This window comes from Vipera berus, assembly GCF_964194415.1.
Source record: "Vipera berus genome assembly, chromosome: 15".
In the NCBI taxonomy this organism is placed as follows: Eukaryota; Metazoa; Chordata; class Lepidosauria; order Squamata; family Viperidae; genus Vipera; species Vipera berus.
Window position 1 is genome coordinate 3,150,521 of NC_138218.1, and position 23,620 is coordinate 3,174,140.

General features: G+C 50.1%; 1 long non-coding RNA gene across 5 annotated transcripts; it reads right to left on the minus strand.

The window, feature by feature from the left end:
* Nucleotides 1-16,894: 16,894 nt before the first annotated feature.
* Nucleotides 16,895-20,547, minus strand: LOC308674817. Of its 5 annotated transcripts, none has more exons than XR_014027976.1 (3): nt 20,536-20,547; nt 17,952-19,013; nt 16,895-17,240 (listed from the first exon to the last, which is right to left on the minus strand). It is a non-coding gene; the product is annotated as an uncharacterized lncRNA (long non-coding RNA). The 5 variants fall into 5 exon arrangements; XR_014027977.1 differs by lacking the exon at nt 20,536-20,547 and adding an exon at nt 19,261-19,536; XR_014027978.1 differs by lacking the exon at nt 20,536-20,547 and having other exon boundaries at nt 17,952-18,293; nt 18,679-19,536.
* Nucleotides 20,548-23,620: the final 3,073 nt, after the last annotated feature.

Below are 23,620 nucleotides of genomic sequence, written 5' to 3' on the forward strand. Positions count from 1 at the left end.
TCGGGAAACGCCACAGAATCCAGGAGGGAGGAGAGAAATATCAGTGCCCAGAATGTGGAAAATCCTTTGAAAGAAATGGAATTCTTGAAAGGCATCTAAGAATCCACACTGGAGAAAAACCAATTAAATGCCCGGAGTTTGGAAAATCCCTTGAAAGAAATGGAGATCTTGAAAGGCATCTGAGAATCCACACAGGAGAAAAACCATATGAATGCCTGGAGTGTGGAAAGAGCTTCACTCGGACGGGACACCTTCGTATCCATCAAAGGATCCACACAAGAGAGAAACCGCATAAATGCTCTGACTGTGGAAAAAGCTTCAGTCGGAGGGGCACCCTTTATATACATCAAAGGATCCACACAGGAGAAAAGCCGTATAAATGCCTTGAATGTGGGAAAAGCTTCAATGTGAGGGGAAACCTTTATAAACATCAAAAAATTCACACTGGAGAAAAACAGCATAAATGCCTGGAGTGTGGAAAGAGCTTTAGTCAGAGAGGAAACCTTTATAAACATCAAAAAATTCACACTGGAGAGAAACCATATGAATGTTTCGAATGTGGAAAGAGATTTATTAATGGTGAAAAACTCAGTAATCATCAAAGGATCCACACAGGAGAAAAACCATATAAATGCCTGGAATGTGGAAAAAGCTTCAGTCAGAGGGGAGATCTCTCTAATCATCAAAGAATTCACACAGGAGAGAAACCATTTAAATGCCTGGAGTGTGGAAAGAGTTTCACTTGGATAGGACACCTTTATATCCATCAAAGGATCCACACTGGAGAAAAACCATATGAATGCCTGGTGTGTGGGAAGAGCTTTACTGTGGCTGGACACCTCAGAAGACATCAAAGGATCCACACAGGAGTAAAAATGTATAAATGCCTGGAGGGCTTTGAGTGTGGAAAGAGCACCTTTTCCATTCATCAAAGAATCCACTCAGGAGAGACACAGCATAAATTCCTGGAGTGTAGAAAGAGCTTCAGTCTAAGGGGAAACCTTTATGTACATCAAAGGATCCATTCAGGGGAGAAAGCATATAAATGCCTCCAGTGTGGAAAGATCTTTACTGAAAATAGTGGTCTTCGTAAACATCAAAGAATTCACACAGGAGAAAAACCATATGTCTAGAGTTTGGAAGGTGTGAACACTTACTGTTCATTGCCATCTTATCCTTTGTGTGACAACATTTTACTGCTCCCTTTATCTTATATGAGCTAGAGGGCGATAGATTTAAGAGCTTATTGTTGTTAGCATATGGATGTTTATGATTGTTTCCTGTTTTTATACCTTGTACTTAGCTCTGGGAAGTGGGGGGGGGGGAGAGAGGGGGGAGGGGGAGGGGGGATTGTTAAAGATAAAATGTATTTTAAAACTTTTCAATAAAAAAAACATTTTACTGCTCCCTTTATTGCTACTCTCTGTTTAATGATTCTGCTATTCTGTGATGCCTAATAGTTGAATTTAAATCTTACACACTTTTCAAGGAGTACAAAATCTTATGAGTAGAAGTGTATTCAATTCCACAAACTCATATCACAATTTCTTCTCATTGCTGAGATTTCATTTTGAGATTCAGAAGCTACTACTGAAATGTTCTTCCCATGGGCCTAGAAATCAGAGCGCTCTCTCCTGGGTTAATTTTCCGCTTGAAATAGTTCCGTACTTTTTGGCACACTCCCTCCTTCAACACAGAGAACAAACTGCACTCTTGGTTATTACTGAATCAATTAATGAGTCTATTTACCCTTTTCTCTCCTTATGCGGGCCATAACCATTGCCTCATGTGAAGACCTCTGTGTTGCAGGAATATAGTCCTTGCTGAGGGCCAAGCAACGGCTTTCTTGCACTTGGTTGCACTTTCTTGTAACTAATGTTTTTGTGATAACCTTGTAATATAGAAGGTTTCTGCCTTAGCATCTAGGTGCTTGTAACTTTCTAACTGCAAAACAAGGCACTCTCTCAGGCTGAATAGCAAAGGACTTTTTCAGTTGTACATGCTAGAAGATTCAGCTGCCTATAAATGTCCCTTTTCACAATAGATTTCTGTGGCTCATGCTCTGGATGCCTTTTCCCATGTGAACATTCTCCTTTTAATACAATGGTTTGAAATGGTTATTATGGGATGTTTAACTTATTGTCCATGTTTCTGATTAACAGGATTTCTTCCATCCAATCAACTATTCTTGTAGTATGAAAGGAGACTCACATGAATCTTGAGCAGCTGTGTTCTTTATTGGTTAACATTCACTCATATATGTATGTCTTAAACAATAGCTTTAGCAGTTAAACATTAACAGTTTACATGCCATCCCGAAATTGGTTGTTTTTCCTTATCTATTGCTTATCCTTTTCAATTAACACAAGGAATAATATATGATCCAGTTTCCTGCATTCCATAAGCTTATCTTTCTAATTTAAGATCTTGGTTTTTGCATGTTATTTCAAGCCCACTCTGTACACATCCTTTGCAGTCCCTGTCTGAGCTTTGCCATCCAAAAAGGAACATACAGAATGTGTACTTCAAGATGGACTCAGGAAACATGCTACATATTCTTTTGTACTTTTTCTACTGTATGTGTCCTGTGCTCCTCTTTTCATTAAGGGAAACCTCCTTGTGAGATTAATAAGTTGCCTTTAAATGATCTAATTGGAACAAGTGTCCCATCAGGTACAAATTTTCCCTTTGTCCACACCCCACCCCACCCCCAATGCCCGTCCAGATGGCAGGAACTGGCAGGACCTGGCTCTAGAGCTAATTTGGCCTTCATGGTTGGGGATGTCATTGTTTGATATAATCTAAATGGGTTTTCCAAATGTCAGCACCATGTAAGACCATCCCCAGATATCTGAAACTCTTGTAAATTGGATGCTCTCAGTAGTTCCCTTATCTTTATAAAGCTTTTTAGCAGAAACAAGAGACTCTAAGGCCAACAAAGCTTTGTGAGATACGATCCATATCCTCAGCATATAGGAGGAGAAGTAGGGCCCAGGGATTGACACAGGTGTAAGCAGGAGAATGATCAGATGAGCTGTTGAGCAGCGGAGGTCTAAATACAGCCCTGGGAGACTGAAGAGGTACCAGGTTGATTAGCACATTTCATACAAATGCTGAATGAGAAAAAGTAACATCCCTTTGTACTGTATTCGCCATGTTCATCAAGATTTCTCTCAAATGTTGGTTTAAAATCTACAAAGGCTTCATGCAGTGATTTTGTCCATGCCATTTTGTTTTATTTAGAAGAATGTTAATCATAAATCAAAATTCACAGCCGATGTATTATGCAAGGAACTATCAGTGCTGTTTAATTGCATCAGTTTCAACTGATTTCACAGTAGATTGAGATTTGATAAAAAGGTACCCCTAACTTTTTGCTTCTACAGGGGGACTCGACCATTCACCTTGTCCTTCTCTGAAACTTGGAAGGGACCTTGCAGGTCCAGCTCGAACCAGGATTGCCACCGAGACGGGGCAACTGATAGGCCAGCTTGAACTCAGCCAGGAAGTAATGAAGGCTGGACTTGGACAACAGCCAGAAATCCAACTCTTCTCAACACTGCCACACTTAGCAAATGTGAATGTGGGTGTTAGATGCTATGGAGAGAGTAGTGTTGCGTGAATCAAATCAAAATTTACTGGTCTGGCCACGATATCTCAAGCTCTGGAGCAGACATGTCAAACACAAGGCCCACGGGCCACATCCAGCCTGCAATGTTGTCCGTCTGTCCCGGAGACCTGCTCTGGAACAACAAAAGACCACCCCAGGCCAACCAGACATTGATCTACAACCTGGTTGCGTCCATCAAAACTAGAACGTGCTGAGCTTTAGATCCACAGGGCAGCCCTGGAACCAGCGACGTTCCCTGCCCTGCTTACCGGGTGCACACGCAAGTGGAGTCTCCTGGCTATCTTGCCCCGCAGGCTGACTTCACCCAGGGTACTGGCCATCTCCTGTGCGCACACCCTGGTGGTGGGGCGGCTTCCTGGTTCTAGGGCTGTCCCATGGATCTAAGGCTGAGCAGGTTCTGGCTTTGATGGACGCAACCAGATTGTAGATCAGCGCCACCCCCCACCAGCACCTCCACGGTCCCCTTGCTGAAATAGCCTTGCAGCCACAGGCTTCCCTTTCACCAGGACCAGCCCTGCCCACCCACGAGGCATAGTGACGGGCAGTGGCAGCATGGAGACCGATAGCATTGGCAATCTCCCCGTCCCCTCCTATCACCAAGCATAAAGGCCGGCAGGTGGCGCCAACAGTTGTCCTTTGCTGTCCCCTGATGGTCGGTAGGGGGGTTGCCGCTCGGCTGTACTTCATCTCGAGGGCCGGGGAAAGGCCACGGCGCCCCCCCAGCAAAGAGCTCAGTGGCTCTCTCAAAGATTCCTTCGTTGGCACTTCCTGCAGCCCAGGGCTCGTGGGGGCTGGAGCTAGAAGGCTGTCCGGGCGGACAGGGCAAGTGGTGTGGCCTTCATCATCCACGACCGCAGCGGAGAAGACCTGTGAGTGGAAGTCCTGGAAGGCACCATATTTGTGCCGGGCGGAAGCGCTGCAGGCTGAAGGCACCATCTTTCCAGCAGGCGGAAGGAAAAGTTAACTGAGCTCGCTGTCGCATTCTTTGCAAGTGTCGGAACAGAGCGAGACTCCTGGCGCCCTCTGCAGGCGGTCAGCGGGAAAAGGGAAGGGACGAACTGGGCGATCGCCTGCCCTAGATTAAAACGATGGCCAATTTTTGACTTGTGGACTTCAACTTCCGGAAATCCTGAGCCAGCCAAATACTGTCCATGCTGGCTCAGGAATTCTGCGAGCGGAAGTCCACAAATAATAAAAAGACCGTCGTTCATCACCTCTGACATACAGCAACCTGAAGTGGGACGCAGCGGTACCCAAGGTTCTGTTAACACGACCTGCTTCCCCACTCCTGGCGTTGCACACCCAGACCCCTGGCGTTGTTTAACAGGCTCAGTGCATGCCGATTTAACCTGGCAAACTGAGCAGACCCTGCATGTGTGAGGGCTTCCCTTGCCACTGTGGCTTATTGCAGGGACTCCACCGGGGAACCTCTCCAGGCAGGTGACTCTCAGTCTGTACCTGGGCAGCCTTGGCTGACTTGGGAAGGAAAGCTTGCTTAGGCTTGGATGGGGGACCACCAGGAAATGCAAGAGATGATGTCTAGCAATGGAACGTTTAAAAAGCTCGGCTCCCTCCTCCTCGGGGCGCCCCCCAGATAAGGGAAGGCTGCTTTCCCGCCTCCCCCACCCTTCTCCCCATCGGCTCCGACCCCCTCACGGGAGGGGGGCTGCCTGGGGGTTGTGGGGGGAGCCTGGCCGGAGCCCCCCGGAGGAAGAAGGGAGGTCAGAAAAAACCCCGGCAGGCCCCTCAGCTCCGCCGGCCTGGATGTAGGGGGGTGGGAAGACAGGACCCCAAAGATCAAAGGGAGCACCTCGCTCACCTTCCAAAAGAAAACCTTTGCTACTGCGCAGACGCAAAATGGATTATGGATGGAAGGACGACGCTGATTGGTCGCTCTGGCGAGGGCGGCGATTGGCACAACAGCTTCTCAGGGCGGTCCATTCAATGGAAAGAAGAGCTAACAGGCGCTCTGAGAAGTCCCGCCTCCACTTCCGGTATCAAACATTACAGAAGGGCCGAATTGACTCAGGTAGGGCGCAAGGGATGCCGGGAGTCGCAGTCCGAGCTCTTCTCTGGCGGAGAAAGTGGGGAGGGGGGAGGCCGAGGCCTGTCTGGTGGGACGGGCGCTGGGAGGGAGTCCTGCCCGGAAAGTCTCACTGAGAGGCCGAGGCTTCGGCCTTCTTCCCTGGGCGGGGCTGGGACTCTCCTCCAGGGAAGGGACGAAGCCGTGACCCGCCTCTCCTCCTCTCCATTCCCCCCGGGCGGGAAACTCGGGAAACGCCACAGAATCCAGGAGGGAGGAGAGAAATATCAGTGCCCGGAATGTGGAAAATCCTCCAAATCAAATGAAGCTCTTAAAAAGCATCTAAGAATCCATACTGGAGAGAGACCGTATGAATGCCTGGAATGTAGAAAGAGCTTCAGTCTGAGGGGAAACCTTTATAGACATCAAAGGATCCACACAGGAGAGAAACTGAATAAATGCACAGAGCGTGGAAAGAGCTTCAGTCGGAGGAGCAGCCTTTATAGACATCAAAGAATCCACTCGGGAGAAAAACCATATGAATGTCTGGAGTGTGGAAAGAGCTTTTCTGATAGTGGAAACCTCCGTAATCATCAAAGGATCCACACTGGAGAAAAACCATATGAATGCGCAGAGTGTGGAAAGAGCTTCACTCGGATGGGACATCTCCGTACACATCAAAGGATCCACACTGGAGAAAAACCGAATAAATGCACAGAGTGTAGAAAGAGCTTCAGTCGGAGGAACAGCCTTTATATACATCAAAGGATCCACACAGGAGAAAAACCTTATGAATGTCTGGAGTGTGGAAAGAGCTTTTCTGATAGTGGACACCTTCGTATTCATCAAAGGATCCACACTGGAGAAAAACCTTATGAATGCTTTGAGTGTGGAAAGAGATTTAGGGATAGGAGCACCTTTCGTGTTCATCAAAGAATCCACTCAGGACAGACACAGCATAAATGCCTGGAGTGTGCAAAGAACTTCAGTCGGAGGAGCACCCTTTATAGACATCAAAAGATCCACTCAGGTGAAAAACCATATAAATGCCTGGAGTGTGGAAAGAGCTTTGATCGGAGGTCCACCCTTTGTGTGCATCAAAGGATCCACACAGGAGAAAAACCACATAAATGCCTGGAATGTGGAAAGAGCTTTGGTCACAGGGGAAACCTTTATGTACATCAAAGGATCCATTCAGGCGAGAAACCGTATAAATGCCTCCAGTGTGGAAAGAGTTTCAATCATAGGGGAACCCTTTATGTACATCAAAGGATCCATTCAGGGGAGAAAGCATATAAATGCCTCCAGTGTGGAAAGAGTTTTACTGAAAGTGGTGGTCTTCGTAAACATCAAAGAATTCACACAGGAGAAAAACCATTTGTCTAGAGTTTGGAAGGTGTGAACACTTACCATTCTTTGCCACCTCATCCTTTGTGTGTCAACATTTTACTGTTCCCTTTATTGCTACTCTGTTTAATGATTCTGCTATTCTGTGATTTCTAATAGTTGAATTTGAATCTTACACACTTTTCAAGGGGTACGTAATCTTATGAGTAGAAGTGTATTCATTTCCACAAACCCGTATCACAATTTCTTCTCATTGGTAAGATTTCATTTTGAGATTCAGAAGCTGGTACTGGAATGTTCTGAAGAAACTTAGCAATTTCCATTGTGCCCACGGTTCTTTCCATGGGCCTGGAAATCAAACCGTTCTCCTGGGTTAATTTTCCCCTTGAAATAGGACTCTCGCCTCTTCCGTACCTTTTGGCACACTCCCTCCTTCCACACAGAGAACAAACTGCACTCTTGGTTATTACTGAGTCAATGAGTCAATTTACCCTTTTCTCTCCTTATAACCTTTGCCTCCTGTGAAGACCTCTGTGTTGCAAGAATACAGTCCTTGCTGAGGGCCAAGCAACGGGTTTCTTGCACTTGGTTGCACTTTCTTGTAACTTTAATATTTTTATGATAACCTTGTAATATTCTAGGTGCCTGTAACTTTCTAACTGCAAAACAAGGCACTCTCTCAGGCTGAATAGCAAAGGACTTTTTCAATTGTACATGCTAAAGTTTCAGCTGGCCGAAATATCTTTTCAGAACAGATTTCTGTGGCTCATGATACTCAGGATCCCTTTTCGCATGTGAATGTTCTCCTTTTAATACAATGATTTTAAATGGTTGTGTTATTATGGGATTTTTCACTTACTGTCCACATTTCTGATGTAACAGGATTTCTTCCATCCAATGAACTGTTCTTTTGTACTTTTTCTTCTGTATGTGTCATTTGCTCCTCTTTTCATTAAGGGAAACCTCCTTGTGAGATTAATAAGTTTCCTTTAAATGATCTTCTAATTGGAACAAGTGTGCTGTGGCAGAATCTAGGTGTCTGAGCTGCCCCAACTGGGTCCCTTAGGAAGGAAAGATCCTCAACTTCATCAGATTGAAGCAAAAGGTCCCTGTCGTAGAAACCAATTCTGGTCCAATTTCCTATCCCTCGTGGGTGGGCGGGGCTGGTCCTGGTGAAAGGGAAGCCTTGTGGCTGCAACCTCCCCCCCATCACCCTTTTCTGAGTGGAGGAAGGAAAGAGATGAGAAGGGAGGGAAGGAGGGAACAAGGGAGGAAGGAAAAGCACCTTGGTAGCATCAATCCTGCACCCGTTGAGACTTGGGCTCAAAGGAGAAAGCAATTTTGTGTTCTCTTTTGTCGCAGACAGGACTTTATTGGCAGTCCAAGTTAACATTGGTATTCTTGAATTGTGAGATCTTTAGGAAAGTCCCCTCCATGTGTGTTGCAAAAATTTCCAGTGGGGAAAACATTTTCTTTTGCTATATTTCCAGTCTGAATTAGACCAAGGCAGGGTCCCTACAGGAGAGCCCTTGTAAGGGTTATGTATTAATAGAAAAGCAACTAACTTAAACCTGCTCCGAAATGCTAAAGCTGTTGCACATAAAAAATGGAGGAGCTCTGATCAACTATCACAGCCACCATTTTGACACTTTTGCTGTACTGTTGTCTGTGGAAGTCCCCACTAAATGCAGGCATGGGATAAACTGAACCTGGGTTGTTCTCGGTCTTTTAAGTGGTCACAGACTGCTAAAGTGGCATTTGATCACAAGTCAAGAAGGCCTAGAGAAATGTTTCCCCTTTTGCCTTTCAGCATCCAAGGGAGAAGGAAGGAGAAAGGGAAAGAGAAAGAAAAAGAAAAAGAAGGAAAGGGGGGAAGGAAAAAGAAGAAAATTGGGGATGGAGGAAGATTATAAAGAGAGGAAGGGACCAAGAGAAGTCCTGCCTTAGCACTTAACCATAAGCAGCCATGCTACCAATCCCTTGTACCTTCCTCCTGATCTCTCCTGGTGGTCTCCCATCAAATTGCCAAGGAGAGTGAGCCTATCAGCAGCAGCCTTTTTTAAAATCCCATTTATATCCCACCGTTCTCCGAAGACTCAGGGCGGCTTACAATCTAAGAAGCCCAAATCAATGTGCTTAGCAATAGCCTTATTTATTTGTTTGTTTGTTTGTTTGTTTGTTTTATATACCGCCCTTCTCCCGGAGGACTCAGGGCGGTGTACAGAGCAATAAAGTAAGAATACAATAAAGCAATAGAGTGAAAAAATTTTAAAACCCAAATCCATCAGGCCAGGCTGGCTTGTTGGAATAGATAAGTTTTTAGATCACGCTGGAAGGAGCGAAGGTCGGGGCCCATCCGGATTTCAGCTGGTAAGCGGTTCCAAAGGATTGGCGCACCCACCGAGAATGCTCTCCCCCTGGGGGTCACCAGCCGACTTTCTCTGACTGACGGCACCCTGAGGAGGCCCTCTCTGTGGGAGCGCACAGGACGGAGGCATGTTGACGCTGGCAGTAGGTGCTCCCATAGGTAATCCGGACCCACGCCATGTAGGGCTTTGTATGTCATCACTAGCACCTTGAATTTCACCCGGAAGGCAACTGGAAGCCAGTGCAGCTCACGGAGCAGAGGTGTAATATGGGAGTATCGGGAGACCCCCAAAAGCACTCGTGCAGCTGCACTCTGCACCAGCTGAAGCTTCCGAGTGGTTCTCAAGGGCAGCCCCATGTAAAGAGCGTTGCAGTAGTCAAGACGAGAGGTCACAAGTGCATGGGTGATTGTACGCAAGGCATCCAGGTCCAGATAGGGTCGCAGCTGGCGCACCAGACGAACCTGAGCGAAGGCCCCTCTAGTCACAGCTCCTATATGATCTTCTAAGGAGAGCTGTGAATCTAAGAGGACACCCAGATTGCGAGCCTTATCTATGGGGGGTAATAACTCGCCCCCGATATTAAGAGATGGAATACTCTGAATATCCTGACATGCTGGTATGTACAGCCATTCAGTCTTGTCCAGGTTGAGTTGAAGCCTGTTCCTCCCCATCCATTCCCGGACCGCTTCCAGGCAACGGGACATCACGTTGAGGGCATCACTGATGTGGTTTGGGGTCGAGATGAAAAGCTGGGTGTCATCAGCATACTGATGATAACCCACTCCAAAACCACGAATGATCTCACCCAGCAGTTTCATGTAGTTGAACAGGAGAGGCGAGAGGACCGACCCCTGAGGAACTCCACAAACGAGAGACCTTGGGGTCGACCTCTGCCCTCCTGCCAACACCGACTGCAAACGTCCCAGGAGATAGGAGGAGAACCACCGAAGAACTGTGCCTCCCACTCCCAATCCCCTGAGACGCCGCAGCAGGATACCATGGTCGATGGTATCGAAAGCCGCCGAGAGGTCTAATAGGACTAGGACAGAGGAATATCCCCTGTCCCGGGCCCTACAGAGATCATTCACTAGAGCGACCAATGCCGTCTCCGTGCTGTACCCGGGCCTGAAACCCGATTGGCACGGCTCTAGATAATCCGCTTCATCCAGGACCAGAGGGAGCTGATGCGCCACCACACTCTCAACAACCTTCGCAAGAAAGCGAAGGTTGGAGACCGGATGAAAGTTATTTAACACAGCTGGGTCCAAGGCGGGCTTCTTGAGGAGAGGTCTCACCACCGCCTCCTTCAAGGCGGCGGGGAAATTACCCTCACTCAAAGAAGCAGATATAACCGCCTGGAACCAGCCTCGTGTCCCCTCCCGAGCTGCATAAACCAGCCAGGAAGGGCACAGGTCCAATAAACATGTGGTGGAGCTCAATCTCCCCATAATCCTGTCCACTTCCTCAGGGGTCACAGAATCAAACTCCTCCCAGATAACATCGACAAGACCGCCCGTGTCCTGTTCGTCAGACTCTGCCCAGTTGGAGTCCAGGCCGGTCCGAATCCGAGCGATTTTATCCAACAGATATTGACCAAATTCCTCAGCACGACCCTGCAAGGGCTCCTCCCTCACCTCCTGATTGAGGAGGGAGCGGGTCACCCTAAACAGGGCGGCCGGGCGATTATCTGCGGACGCGATGAGGGCGGAAAAGTAATTAGACCTCGCTGCTCTCATCGCTGCGAGATAAGACCTAATATGGGTTCTTAGTCGCAACCGGTCGGATTCGGATTGGCTGGACCTCCAACGGCTCTCTAGGCCCCGTCTCCGACGCTTCATCTCCCGGAGCTCTGCAGAGAACCATGGAGCTCGCTGGGATCTGCACCGGGTCAGGGGCCGCAAGGGTACAACTCGGTCAAGTGCCTCCGTGGCCGCCCTTTCCCAGGCTTCCACTAAGGCATCCGCCGAGTTGTGAGCAGGGGAGGCAGGTGGGGCCCCAAGCGCTGCCTGGAACCTGTCAGGATCCATTAAGCGCCTGGGGCGGTACCATCTAGTTGGCTCCGTACACCCACGGCGGGGGGTGGCAAAACGGAAGACCAGCCGCAGGAGGTGATGATCGGTCCATGACAGGGGCATAACAGTTGGAGAGCCCCCACCAAGATCATCAAACCACCGTCCAGATAAGAAAACCAAGTCAAGGGTGTGGCCTCCCTCATGAGTCGGTCCAAGAATTACTTGCGTCAGGTCCATGGCGGTCATGGAAGCCATGAACTCCCGAGCTAACTCAGATGATCCTCCTAGGGATGGTAGATTGAAGTCACCCAAAACTATAAGTTTGGGGAACTCAATCACCAACCCCGAGAGGACATCGAGTAGCTCAGGCAGGGCTCCCGCTGCGCGACTAGGCGAAAGGTACACCAGCAGCAAGCCCAACTGCGCCCCAGGACCTTGAAGAGGTAAGTGCAGCTGGGTGCCCCCCGAGCAGCTGGCATCACTGGGGGTCCTCTGCATGGCCTGGGAGGGACAGCCAGGCTCCTGGTGGACAAGGCTATGGTGCTCGCCCTGGTCTTTCCTTCCTCACCTGGAAACAATGTATTCCCTCCCGCCTGGGCCCCCACAGGCACCCTCCCTGAAACAAACAATGTTGAGGTGGCCACCCCCACCGCAGCCCACCAAGGTCAACCACAACACTAATGCAGCCCTCAATGATATTGAGTTTCACACCCCTGCTCTAGAGCGTGTTGGGCAGACTACCTGGGCAGCTGGTTGTCATGCACTAATCTGAGGTCAGCTGGCGCCCCACCTCCTTGGCAGGAAGGCAGGCTAGGAGTAGCACTTCAAAGAAAACTTGGGGCTCAGCATCTCAGGGAGGGCCAACAGATGGCGCAGTCTGGTCCTTTGCTGCCCCCTGATGGCTGTTAGCAGAGCTGCTGCTCTAATTCCATCTCAAGAACCCAGGCGGCTTTGGCAGCTCCCACAGTAAGGATGGCAGTTGGGTCCTTCAAAGCGCTTCCCTGACCTCTGGTGGTTCCTTAGCAGGTACAAGGGCCCTTGGACCATGGGGGTTGAAAATCGGGCTGGGTGGGTGGGTGGTGCGGAGGGAAATAGCTCCATAGTCCCCATCTGTGGTTTCCTGGCCAAGAATAGCTTTGTTTGCCTAAAGTCACTTGCATCAGCTATATTATATGCCTAGGCAGAAAAGAAGTTTTCAGTGCCAGAGAAATGCTGTTCTCCAATTTCCGCTGCCTTCTATCAAGTGCCAGGAACACTGGTGGTGTGTTCGTGGCCCCTGAGTTTTTTTTTCTTTTTTCATATAGACAAATCCAAGATTGCTCCACCACCACCACCCCTGCTGGATACCCCAGGAAAAGTTCCTTCTTTACCCAGGAAACCAGTTCCAACAACCTGCTCTGCAGCTTCCAAGCAACAGCCTGGCTGACCTGATCAGGTGTCAGGACCCACGCCGGTCCACATCTTAGGAAAGAACTCTTGGAGACAGGATTGTCCAAACAGGAACATTTACTAAAACATCGACAGTGGATAATCTAGACAGGATCAATACTTTAAAAGTGTCCCCGAGTAAAAACCCCTCCCCTCAGTCCATTTGGTCAGTCCGGGATCAGTTAAGTTTCAGGTGTCAAAACCCTTCATGGGAAAAGAGAACTTCCATGCATTTTCAACATTTGCTTCCTCCCTTTCAAATACCAATCGGAGATAAACCAGAATCCCCCCCCCCTCTTTCTTTGTTCTTCTCAGTTCAAAGGTTCTTTCCCTGGTCTTTGATGATGGCCTACAGGCAGGCTGAATAAACAACCTTCCATCTAAGGGATAAAGGTAAAGGTAAAGGTTCCCCCGCACATGCGTGCTAGTCGTTTCCAACTCTAGGGGCCAGTGCTCATCTCTGTTTCAAAGCCGAAGAGCTTGTCTGAGGACGTCTCCATGGTCATGTGGCTGGCATGACTAGACGCCAAAGGCGCACAGAACGCTGTTACCCCATGCCTGCGAACGTTCTCCTTTGAATACAATGCTTTTAAATGGTTATGTTTTTATGGGATGTTTCAATTACTGTCCACGTTTCTGATGTAACAGGATTTCTTCCATCCAATGAACTATTCTTTTGTACTTTTTCTTCTGTATGTGTCCTGTGCTCCTCTTTTCATTAAGGGAAACCTCCTTGTGAGATTAATAAGTTGCCTTTAAATAATCTTCTAATTGGAACATGTGTGTCGTGGCACAATCTAGGTGTCTCATCTGCCCCAACTGGGTCCCTTAGGAATGAAAGATCCTCAACTTCATAAGATTGAAGCAAAAGGTCTCTCTCGTAGAAATCAATTCTGGTCCAATTCGCTATCCCTTGTGGGTGGGCGGCGCTGGTCCTGGTGAAAGGGAAGCCTCTTGGATGCAAGACCGGCAGTGCTGGCAATCTCCCCCACCCCCCATCACCCTTTTCTGAGTGGAGGAAGGAAAGAGATGAGAAGGGAGGGAACAAGGGAGGAAGGAAAAGCACCTTGGTAGCATCAATCCTGTATCATTGAGACTTGGGCTCAAAGGAGAAAGCAATTTTATGTTCTCTTTTGTCGCAGACAGGACTTGATTGGCAGTCCAAGTTAACATTGGTATTCTTGAATTGTGAGCTCTTTAGGAAAGTGTCCCCTCCTTGTGTGTTGCAAAGAGCCATTTCCAGTGGGGAAAACAGGACAGAGCAGAGTGGGGGAAAACATTTTCCTTTGTTATATTTCCAGTCTGAATTAGACCAAGGCAGGGTCCCTACAGGAGAGCCCTTGTAAGGGTTATGTATTAATAGAAAAGCAACTAACTTACACCTGCTCCTAAATGCTAAAGCTGTTGCACATAAAAAATGGAGGTGCTCTGATCAACTATCACAGCCACCATTTTGACACTTTTGCTGTACTGTTGTCTGTGGACGTCCCCACTAAATGCAGGCATGGGATAAATTGAACCTGGTTTGTTCTCGGTCTTTTAAGTGGCCACAGACTACCAGCCAAAGTGGCATTTGATCACAAGGGAAGAAGGCCTAGAGAAATGTTTCCCCTTTTGCCTTTCAGCATCCTTTCAGCAATGGGGAGGGAGGAAGATTATAAAGAGAGGAAGGGACCGAGAGAAGTCCTGCCTTAGCACTTAACTTAGCATTTAGCACTTAACCACAAGCAGCCATGCTTCCAATCCCTTGTACCTTCCTCCTGACCTCTCCTCGTGGTCTCCCATCAAATTGCCAAGGAGAGCGAGCCAATCAGCAGCAGCGTTGAAGAGATAAGTGCAGCCGGGTGCCCCCCAAGCAACTGGCATGACTGAGGGTCCTCTGCATGGCCTGATAACAACAGCCAGGCTCCTCTGGTGGACAAGGCTATAGTGCCTTCCTCACCTGGAGACAATGGTTCCCCCCCAACCTGGGCCCTCACAGGTGCCCTCCCAAAGCGAACAATATTTTTTTTATTTTATTTTAATCCCATTTATATGCCGCTCTTCTCTGAAGACTCAGGGCGGCTTACAATCTAAGCACAAATCAAATGTGCTTAGCAATAGCCTTCATTCTGTGTATATGCCTGCTTATTAGGGCTTTCACCCCCCCCCAAGCGGCATTATTACAAAGTCAGCTTATTGCCCCCAACAATCTGGGTCCTCATTTTACCTACCTCGGAAGGATGGAAGGCTGAGTCAACCTTGAGCCTGGTGGGATGCGAACCTGCAATAATTGCAGGCAGCTGGTGTTACTTAAGGAGGCATTAGCCCACTGCTCAACCAAGCTTCCTAATATTGAGATGGCCACCCCCATCCCGGCCCCCCAAGGTCAACCAAAACGCTAATGAAGCCCTCAATGAAATTGGGCATGTTGGGCAGACTACCTGGGCAAGTGGTTGTGAGGCATTAATCTAGGGAGACCCAGCACCCCACCTTCTTGGCAGGAAGGCAGGCTAGGAATGGCCCTTCAAAGGAAACTTGGGGCTGAGCATCTCAGGGTCTGCTCCTTTGCTGCCCTCTGATGGCCGTTAGTGGAGCTGCTGCTGTGATCTAATTCCATCTCAAGAACCCTGAAGACTTTGGCAGCCCCCACAGTAAGGATGGCAGTTGGGTCCCTCAAAGTGCTCCCCTGACGTCTCTGGTGGTTCCTCAGCAGGTGCAAGGGCCCTTGGACCATGGGGGCCAGAAAGCAGGGGCTGGGTGGGTGGCTGGTGCGGAGGGAAATATCTCCATAGTCCCCATCTGTGGCTTCCTGGCCAAGAGTAGCTTTGTTTGCCTAAAGTCACTTCCATCAGCTATATTATATGCCTAGGCCAGGGGTCGGCAACCTGAAAAAGCAAAAGAGCCACTGGGAACCGGTTCCATCACACATAAAAAAAGTGGGAGCCGCGTGCGTGCGTCCATGCATGCGCATGCGAAAAAAAATTTGCGCATGCGCAAAACAGTTTTTTCTTGCGCATGTGCGAACGCGCGCGGTTGCCATTTTTTTATGTGATGGAACCGGTTCCCGGTTACGCGATGTCGACGGCCCGTTTGCAGAGCTACCGCCTTCGGCAGCCTGCAAACGTGCCGCGACAGCTTTCCCAAAGAGCGGCGCCACTGCCCATTTGTGCGGAGGTGCGGGCGCACCTCTCCAAAGGTTTGGGGAGGTGCGCACGCACCTATGGTCATTCAAAGAGGTGCACGTGCACCTCTCGGAATGGGCAGCAGTGTCGCTTGTTGGGAAAGCTGCTGCGGCCCGTCTGCAAAGCTGCCGCTTTCGGCAGCCTGCAAACATGCTGCTGCAGCTTTCTCAAAGAGCGGCGCTGCTGCCCGTTTGCGCGGAGGTACGTGCGCACCTCTCCAAAGGTTTGGGGAGGTGCGCGCGCACCTACGGTCGTTCGGAGAGGTGCGCGCGCACCTCTCGGAATGGGCAGCGGCGTCACTTGTTGGGAAAGCTGCCGCGGCCCGTCTGCAGAGCTGCCGCTTTTGGCAGCCTGCAAACGTGCCGCGGCAGCTTTCCCAAAGAGCGGCGCCGCTGCCCGTTCGCGCAGAGGTGTGCGCGCACCTCTCCAAAGGTTTGGGGAGGTGCACGCGCACCTCTCCAAACGGGTGGTGCCACTCTCCATTTGGAGAGGTGCGCGTGCACCACTGCCCGTTCGAAGAGGTGCGCGCGCACCGGGCGGCTGGGAGCCGCAGGAGACGGCTCAAAGAGCAGCATGCGGCTCCGGAGCCGCGGGTTGCCGACCCGTGGCCTAGGCAGAAAAGAAGTTTTCAGTGCCAGAGAAATGCTGTTCTCCAATTGCCGCTGCCTTCTATCAAGTGCCAGGAACACTGGTGGTGTGTTCCTGGCCCCGAGTTTTTTTCTTTTTTCATATAGACAAATCCAAGACTGCTCTCCACCACCACCATCCCTGCTGGATACCCCAGGAAAAGTTCCTTCTTTACCCAGGAAACCAGTTCCACCAACCTGCTGTGCAGCTTCCAGGCAACAGCCTGACTGACCTGATCAGGTGTCAGGACCCACCCCAATTCACATCTTAGGAAAGAACTCTTGGAGACAGGATTGTCCAAACAGGAACTTTTACTGAAACATGGTTGACAGTGGATAATCTAGACAGGATCTGGAAAATGTGTCGCAGATCGATACTTTTAAAGTATCCTTGAGTAAAAACCCCTCCCCTCAGTCCATTTGGTCAATCCGGGATCAGTTAAGTTTCATGTGTCAAAAGCCTTCTTGGGAAAAGAGAACTTCAATGCATTTTCAACTTTTGCTTCCTCCCCTTCAAATTCCAATCAGAGATAAACCAGAATCCCCCCCCCCCCGCTCTTTCTTTGTTCTTCTCAGTTCAAAGTTTCTTCCCTGGTCTTTGATGATGGCCTCCAGGCAGGCTGAATAAACAACCTTCCATCTAAGGGATAAAGGTAAAAGGTAAATGTTCCGCCGCACATGCGTGCTAGTCGCATGTGCTAGTCGTTTCCGACTCTAGGGGCCGGTGCTCATCTCCGTTTCAAAGCCGAAGAGCTTGTCCGAGGACATCTCCGTGGTCATGTGGCTGGCATGATTAGACGCCAAAGGCGCACAGAACGCTGTTACCTTCCCACCCTAGTGGTCCCTATTTTTCTACTTGCATTTTTACATGCTTTCAAACTGCTAGGTTGGCAGGAGCTGGGAGGAGTAACAGGCACTCAGGATTCGACCCGCGAAACTGCCAACCTTCTGATCAACAAGCTCAGCATCCTAGCCCACTGAGACACCGCGTCCCTTTCTAATGGATAGGGATGACCAATTAATGGGAATGGCAGAATCCATGGGGCGAGATTTAGGGTTGCACAGATAGGGAGTTAAGAATGGAATATAAATGGATTCTGACACCAGGGTTCCAGATTCACAGCTCTAGTGCCTTCCAAGCTGCCTGATCAAAGGAAGCACCTGATTTTCCATGCTATTTTTTTTATTTAGGAGAAAGTCATAAATCAAAATTTACACTCAATGCATTATGAAGGAACTGGATACTGTTTAATTGCATCAGTGTCAACGGATTTCACAGTAAATTGAAATTATTTGGTAAAAAGGTACCCCTAAATACTTTTTGCTCCAATGGGAGGATTCGACCATTCACCTTGTCCTTCTCTGACTCTTCTTCAGAGAATTTGAGGGGCCCAAACTTGGCACAGTATTGATGATGCAGGTTGAGCAGAGCAGAACCGATCAGAACAATTCTTGGCCTCTGTTTCATGGCCCTGATCTGAATTCTTAGGAGAGGACAGTTTCTGGCTCCTTCTCCACCTTCAGGAGGGGTCTTAGCTGCAGCCAGGATGGCCCAGAAAAGGAGCAGCTGAGAGGCCGGCTGGAACTCAAGCAGGAAATAAGGAAGGCTGGTCTTGGACAACAGGCAAAGCCCCAGAAATCTAGCCCTTCTCAATACTGCCACACTTAGCACATGTCAATGGGGTGTTAGATCCTAGGGAAGAAATTGTGTTGTGTGAACGAAAACAAGTCATGCTGAAGTATAAAATTGCAACTTTCTTGCCATTCAGCCTCTATATTGCCTTTGCCAGCCTACCTGGGCAGGTTGTTGTGAGCTTTAATCTAGGGCCAGACAGTGCCCCGCCTCCTTCACTGGGCCGAGCATCTCTGAACTGCAGCGCTCCCAAGGGCCAGCAGGTAGTGCCAACACCCATCTTTGGCTGCCCCCTGATGGCCGGTGGGGGAGTGGCTGCTCAGCTGTACTTCATCTCCCGGGCCAGGAAAGCCAAAGCGCCCCCCCCCCTGCAGCAAAGACCTCAGTGGGTCCCTCAAAGATCTCTTTGCTGGCAGTTCCTGGGCAAGTGCGAGGAAGGACTCACGGATTGTGTGGGCCGGAGCTGGAGGGCTGGTGCGGCCTTCATCATCCCGGGCCTAAGATTGCAGCCCTCCAGCCTTGAACGGGGCAGTAGCAGGAGGACCCACAGAAGTTGCTCTTGGTTGCTCTCATATGTTGCCATTGAGGCTTGTTGCAGGGACTCGCCTGAAGGGTGTCCACTGGGAACCTTCTCCAGCCATGGACTCTCAGCCTGGCCCTGGACATCATTGGCTGTCCTGGGAAGTAATCTTGATTAGGGTTAGTTGGAACTTCAATGGAAAATGTGGTTCTTAAGGCCAGTTTATGGGACCATCTCTTCTCCCCACTTTCCTCCTTTCTCTTTGGCAGGGCAGAACATGTGAGGAAAAAACCCAAGAAAAACATTTCGGAAAAGCATGAGATGAATACAAATATTTAAAGTCAAACAATAATTGCATATCCTCCTTCCCCCCCCCCCCATGCACGAAGAGGTTCCAGTGTGAATACAGAGCGAGTGAAGGGAGGGGCAGAAGCTCTGGAGAGCCAAAACACCGAAACAGGCAGATTCGTCCATGAAATCAGGATCAGAATCACAGAATTAATGTACCGGTAAATGAATTAATAAATAAATGATGATGAGAGCTGGTAGGGACATTGGAGGTCTTCTAGTCCAGCCCCCTGCTCAGGCAGGAGACCCTACACCATTTCAGACAAATGGCTGTCGAGTCTCTTCTTAAAACCTTCCAGTGTTGGAGCATTGACAGCTTCTGGTGGCAGGTAGTTCCACTGCTTAATTCTTCTCCCTGTCAGGAAATTCCTCCCTCCTCCCCGCTCGGTTTCCCTCCGTCCTGCTTCTCCCGCCTTCGGGGGGCTTCGGGGACGAGCCCGGCTCCCTCCTCCTCGGGGCGCCCCCCAGATACGGGAAGGCTGCTCTCCCGCCTCCCCCGCCCTTCTCCCCATCTGCTCCCACCCCCGCGCGGGAGGGGGGCTGCCTGGGGGCCGCGGGGGGGCCTGGCCGGAGCCCCCCCGGAGGAAGAAGGGAGGAAGTGCCCCCCAACTCCCCCCCGCCCTGCCTGGGGAGAGACGCAGCCCGGGAAGGGGGGCGAGAAGACGGGACCCCAGACGAAGACTGACTTCGCTACTAGGCAGGCGCCATGTAGCTGATGGATGCAAGGAGGACGCCGATTGGTCGCTCTGGCGAGGGCGGCTATTGGCAGGAGGACTCGTAGGGGCGGTCCCTTCAAGCGAAAGAGGAAGAGCAACCAAGAAAAGGGCGCGCAGGGAACTCTCGCCTCCACTTCCGGGAACGAACCGAACTGAGGCGCTTAATTGACTCGGCCGCGGACTGGCTCGGAGCCAGGTAGGGCGCAAGGGATGCCGGGAGTCGCAGTCCGAGCTCTTCTCTGGCGGAGAAAGGGGGGAGGGGGGAGCCCGAGGCCTGGTCTGGCGGGAGGGGCGCTGGGAGGGAGGCCTGCCCGGAAAGTCTCACTGAGAGGCCGAGGCTTCGGCCTTGGTTCCCGGGCGGGACTGGGACTCCCCTCCGTGGAAGGGACGAAGCCGTGACCCGCCTCTCCCCCTTCGCCCCTGCAGGATTTCGGGCGAGCCCGGCGGAGGAAGGAAGGAAGGAGGCCCCGCGGAGCAGCCCCGGGAGGAGACGGCGGGGAAGGCCCGGAAGGGATGAGCCGAAGGGGACTCCGGGAAAGGAGGCCCCCTGGAGGGCGAAGCGGGGAGCGGGAAACGGGCGGAGACCCTGAGACGAGCCTGGAGGGCGGAGGGTCCCCCTGCCTGGGGAGAGACGCAGCCCGGGAGGCCCCTCAGCTCCGCCGGCCTGGATGCGGGGTGGGGGGGTGGGAAGACGGGACCTCAGAATTCTAGAATTCACCTTCCCGGTGGGACGAAGACAGACGTCGTTACTGCGCAGGCGCCACCTAGCTGATGGGTGGAAGGAGGACGCCGCTTGGTCGCTCTGGCGAGGGCGGCTTTAGCAGCAGGACACGTAGGGGCGTCAAGCGAAAGAGGAAGAGCAACCAGCAAAAGGGCTCGCATGGAACTCTCGCCTCCACTTCTGGAATCAAACAATCCAGGCGCCGAATTAACTAGTCCGTTTAGCGTAGGGGTCCTCAAACTTGGCTCCTTTCAGACTTGTGGACTTCAAATCCCAGAATTCCTCAGCCAGGCACGCTGGCTGAGGAATTCTGGGAGTTGAAGTCCACAAGTCTGAAAGGGGCCAAGTTTGAGGACCCCTGGGAGCCAGGTAGGAAGTAAGGGATGCCGGGAGTTGTAGTGCGAAAGTCTCTGGCCGAGGAGGGAGGGAGTGAGGGGGAGGCCGAGGCCTGGTCTGGTGGGACGGGAGCTGGGAGGGAGGCCTGGCCGGAAAGTTTCACTGAGAGGCCGAGGCTTCGGCCTTCCTCCCCGGGCGGGGCTGGGACTACCCTCCGGGGAAGGGGCGAAGCCGTGACCTTCCTTTCCCCCTTCGCCCCTGCAGGATTTTGAGCGAGCACGGCGGAGGAAGGAAGGAGATGCCGGCCGAGAGGAGAGGAGGCCCCGCGCAGCAGCCCTGGGAGGAGACGGCGGGGAAGGCCCGGAAGGGATGAACGGAGGGGGACTCCGCGAAAGGAGGCCGCCTGGAGGGCGAAGCGGGGAGCAGGAAACGGGCGGAGACCCTGAGACGGGCCTGAAGGGCGGAGGGTCCCTCAGAAGAGGCGGGAAACTCGGGAGTCCCCAGAGGATCCAGGAGGGAGGAGAGAAATATCAGTGCCCGGAATGTGGAAAATCCTCCAAATCAAATGAAGCTCTTAAAAACCATCGAAGGATCCACAGAGGAGAAAAACCATTTAAATGCTTGGAGTGTGGGAAGAGCTTCAGTCAGAGGGGAAACCTTTATGCACATCGAAGAATCCACACAGCAGAGAAACTGTATGAATGCCCTGAGTGTGGAAAGAGGTTCAATTTGAGTGAAAACCTTTATGCACATCAAAGAATCCATACAGCAGAGAAACCGTATAAATGCCCGGACTGTGGAAAATCCTTCCAAAGAAATGGAGATCTTAAAAACCATCTAAGAATCCACACTGGAGAAAAACCATATAAATGCCTGGAATGTGGAAAGAGCTTCAGTCAGACAGGACACCTTTATAGACATCAAAGGATCCACTTAGGCGAGAAACCACATAAATACCTGGAGTGTGGAAAGATATTCAGTGAGAGGAGAACAGATGGAAGACTCAGGAGTCCCGAGAGAATCCAGGAGGGAGGAAAGAAATATCAGTGCCCAGAATGTGGAAAATCCTTCAGAAGGAACCACCATCTTGAAAGGCATTTAAGAATCCACATAGGAGAAAAACCACATAAATGCCTGGAGTGTGGGAAAAGCTTCAGTGAGAGAGGAAACCTCTATAGTCATCAAAAAAATCACACTGGAGAGAAACAGCATAAATGCCTGGAGTGTGGAAAGAGCTTCAGTCAGAGTAGCGCCCTTTATAATCATCGAAGGATCCACACTGGAGAAAAACCATATAAATGTCTGGAGTGTGGAAAGAGCTTCAGTCTGAGGGGTACCCTTTGTAGACATCAAAGGATTCACACTGGAGAAAAACCATATGCATGCCTGGCGTGTGGAAAGAGCTTCAGTCGGAGGGGCACCCTTAATAGACATCAAAGGATTCACACAGGAGAAAAACCGAATAAATGCACAGTGTGTGGAAAGAACTTCAGTCGCAGGGGCAACCTTTATAGACATCAGAAAATGCACTCAGGAGAAAAACCATATAAATGTCTGGAGTGTGGAAAGAGCTTCAGTCAGAGTAGTGCCCTTTATAGACATCAAAAAATTCACACTGGAGAGAAACAGCATAAATGCCTGGAGTGTGGAAAGAGCTTCAGTCAGAGTAGCGCCCTTAATGGTCATCAAAAGATCCATACAGGAGAAAACCCGTATAAATGCCTGGAGTGTGGAAAGAGTTTCAGTCTGAGGGGTAGCCTTCATAGACATCTAAGAATCCACACAGGAGAAAAACCATATGAATGCCTGGAGTGTGGAAAGAGCTTCAACCTGAGGGGCACCCTTAATAGACATCAAAGGATTCACACAGGAGAAAAACCGAATAAATGCACAGAGTGTGGAAAGAGCTTCAGTCTGAGGGGCACTCTTAATACACATCAAAGGATTCACAAAGGAGAAAAACCGAATAAATGCACAGAGTGTGGAAAGAGCTTTAGTCGGAGGAGCAGCCTGTATATACATCAAAGGATCCACACAGAAGACAAACCATATGAGTGCCTGGAGTGTGGAAAGAGCTTTAGTGATAGGAGCACCTTTCGTCTTCATCAAAGAATCCACTCAGGAGAGACACAGCATAAATGCCAGGAGTGTGGAAAGAAATTCAGTCGGAGGGGACATCTTTATTTACATCAAAGGATCCACACAGAAGAAAAACCAAATAAATGCCTGGAGTGTGGAAAGTGCTTCAGTCAGAGGGGAAACCTTTATGTACATCAAAGGATCCATTCAGAGGAGAAAGCGTATAAATGCCTCCAGTGTGGAAAGAGCTTTACTGAAAGTGGTGGTCTTCGTAAACATCAAAGAATTCACACAGGAGAAAAACCATATGTCTAGAGTTGGGAAGGTGTGAGCACTTACCCTTCATTGTCATCTCATCCTTTTATGTGTCAACATTTTACTATTCCCTACTATTCCGTGGTGGCTCAGTGGGTTAAGACGCTGAGCTTGTCGATCAGAAGGTCGGCAGTTTGGCGGCCCGAATTTTGAGTGCCGCATAACAGAGTGAGCTCCTGTTAGTCGTCCCAGCTTCTGCCCACCTAGCAGTTCGAAAGCACGTAAAATGCAAGTAGAAAAATAGGGACCACTATGGTGGGAAGGTAACAGCGTTCTGTGTGCCTTTTGCGTCTAGTCATGCCAGCCACGTGACCATGGAGATGTCCTCAGACAAGCTCTGGCCCTTCAGCTT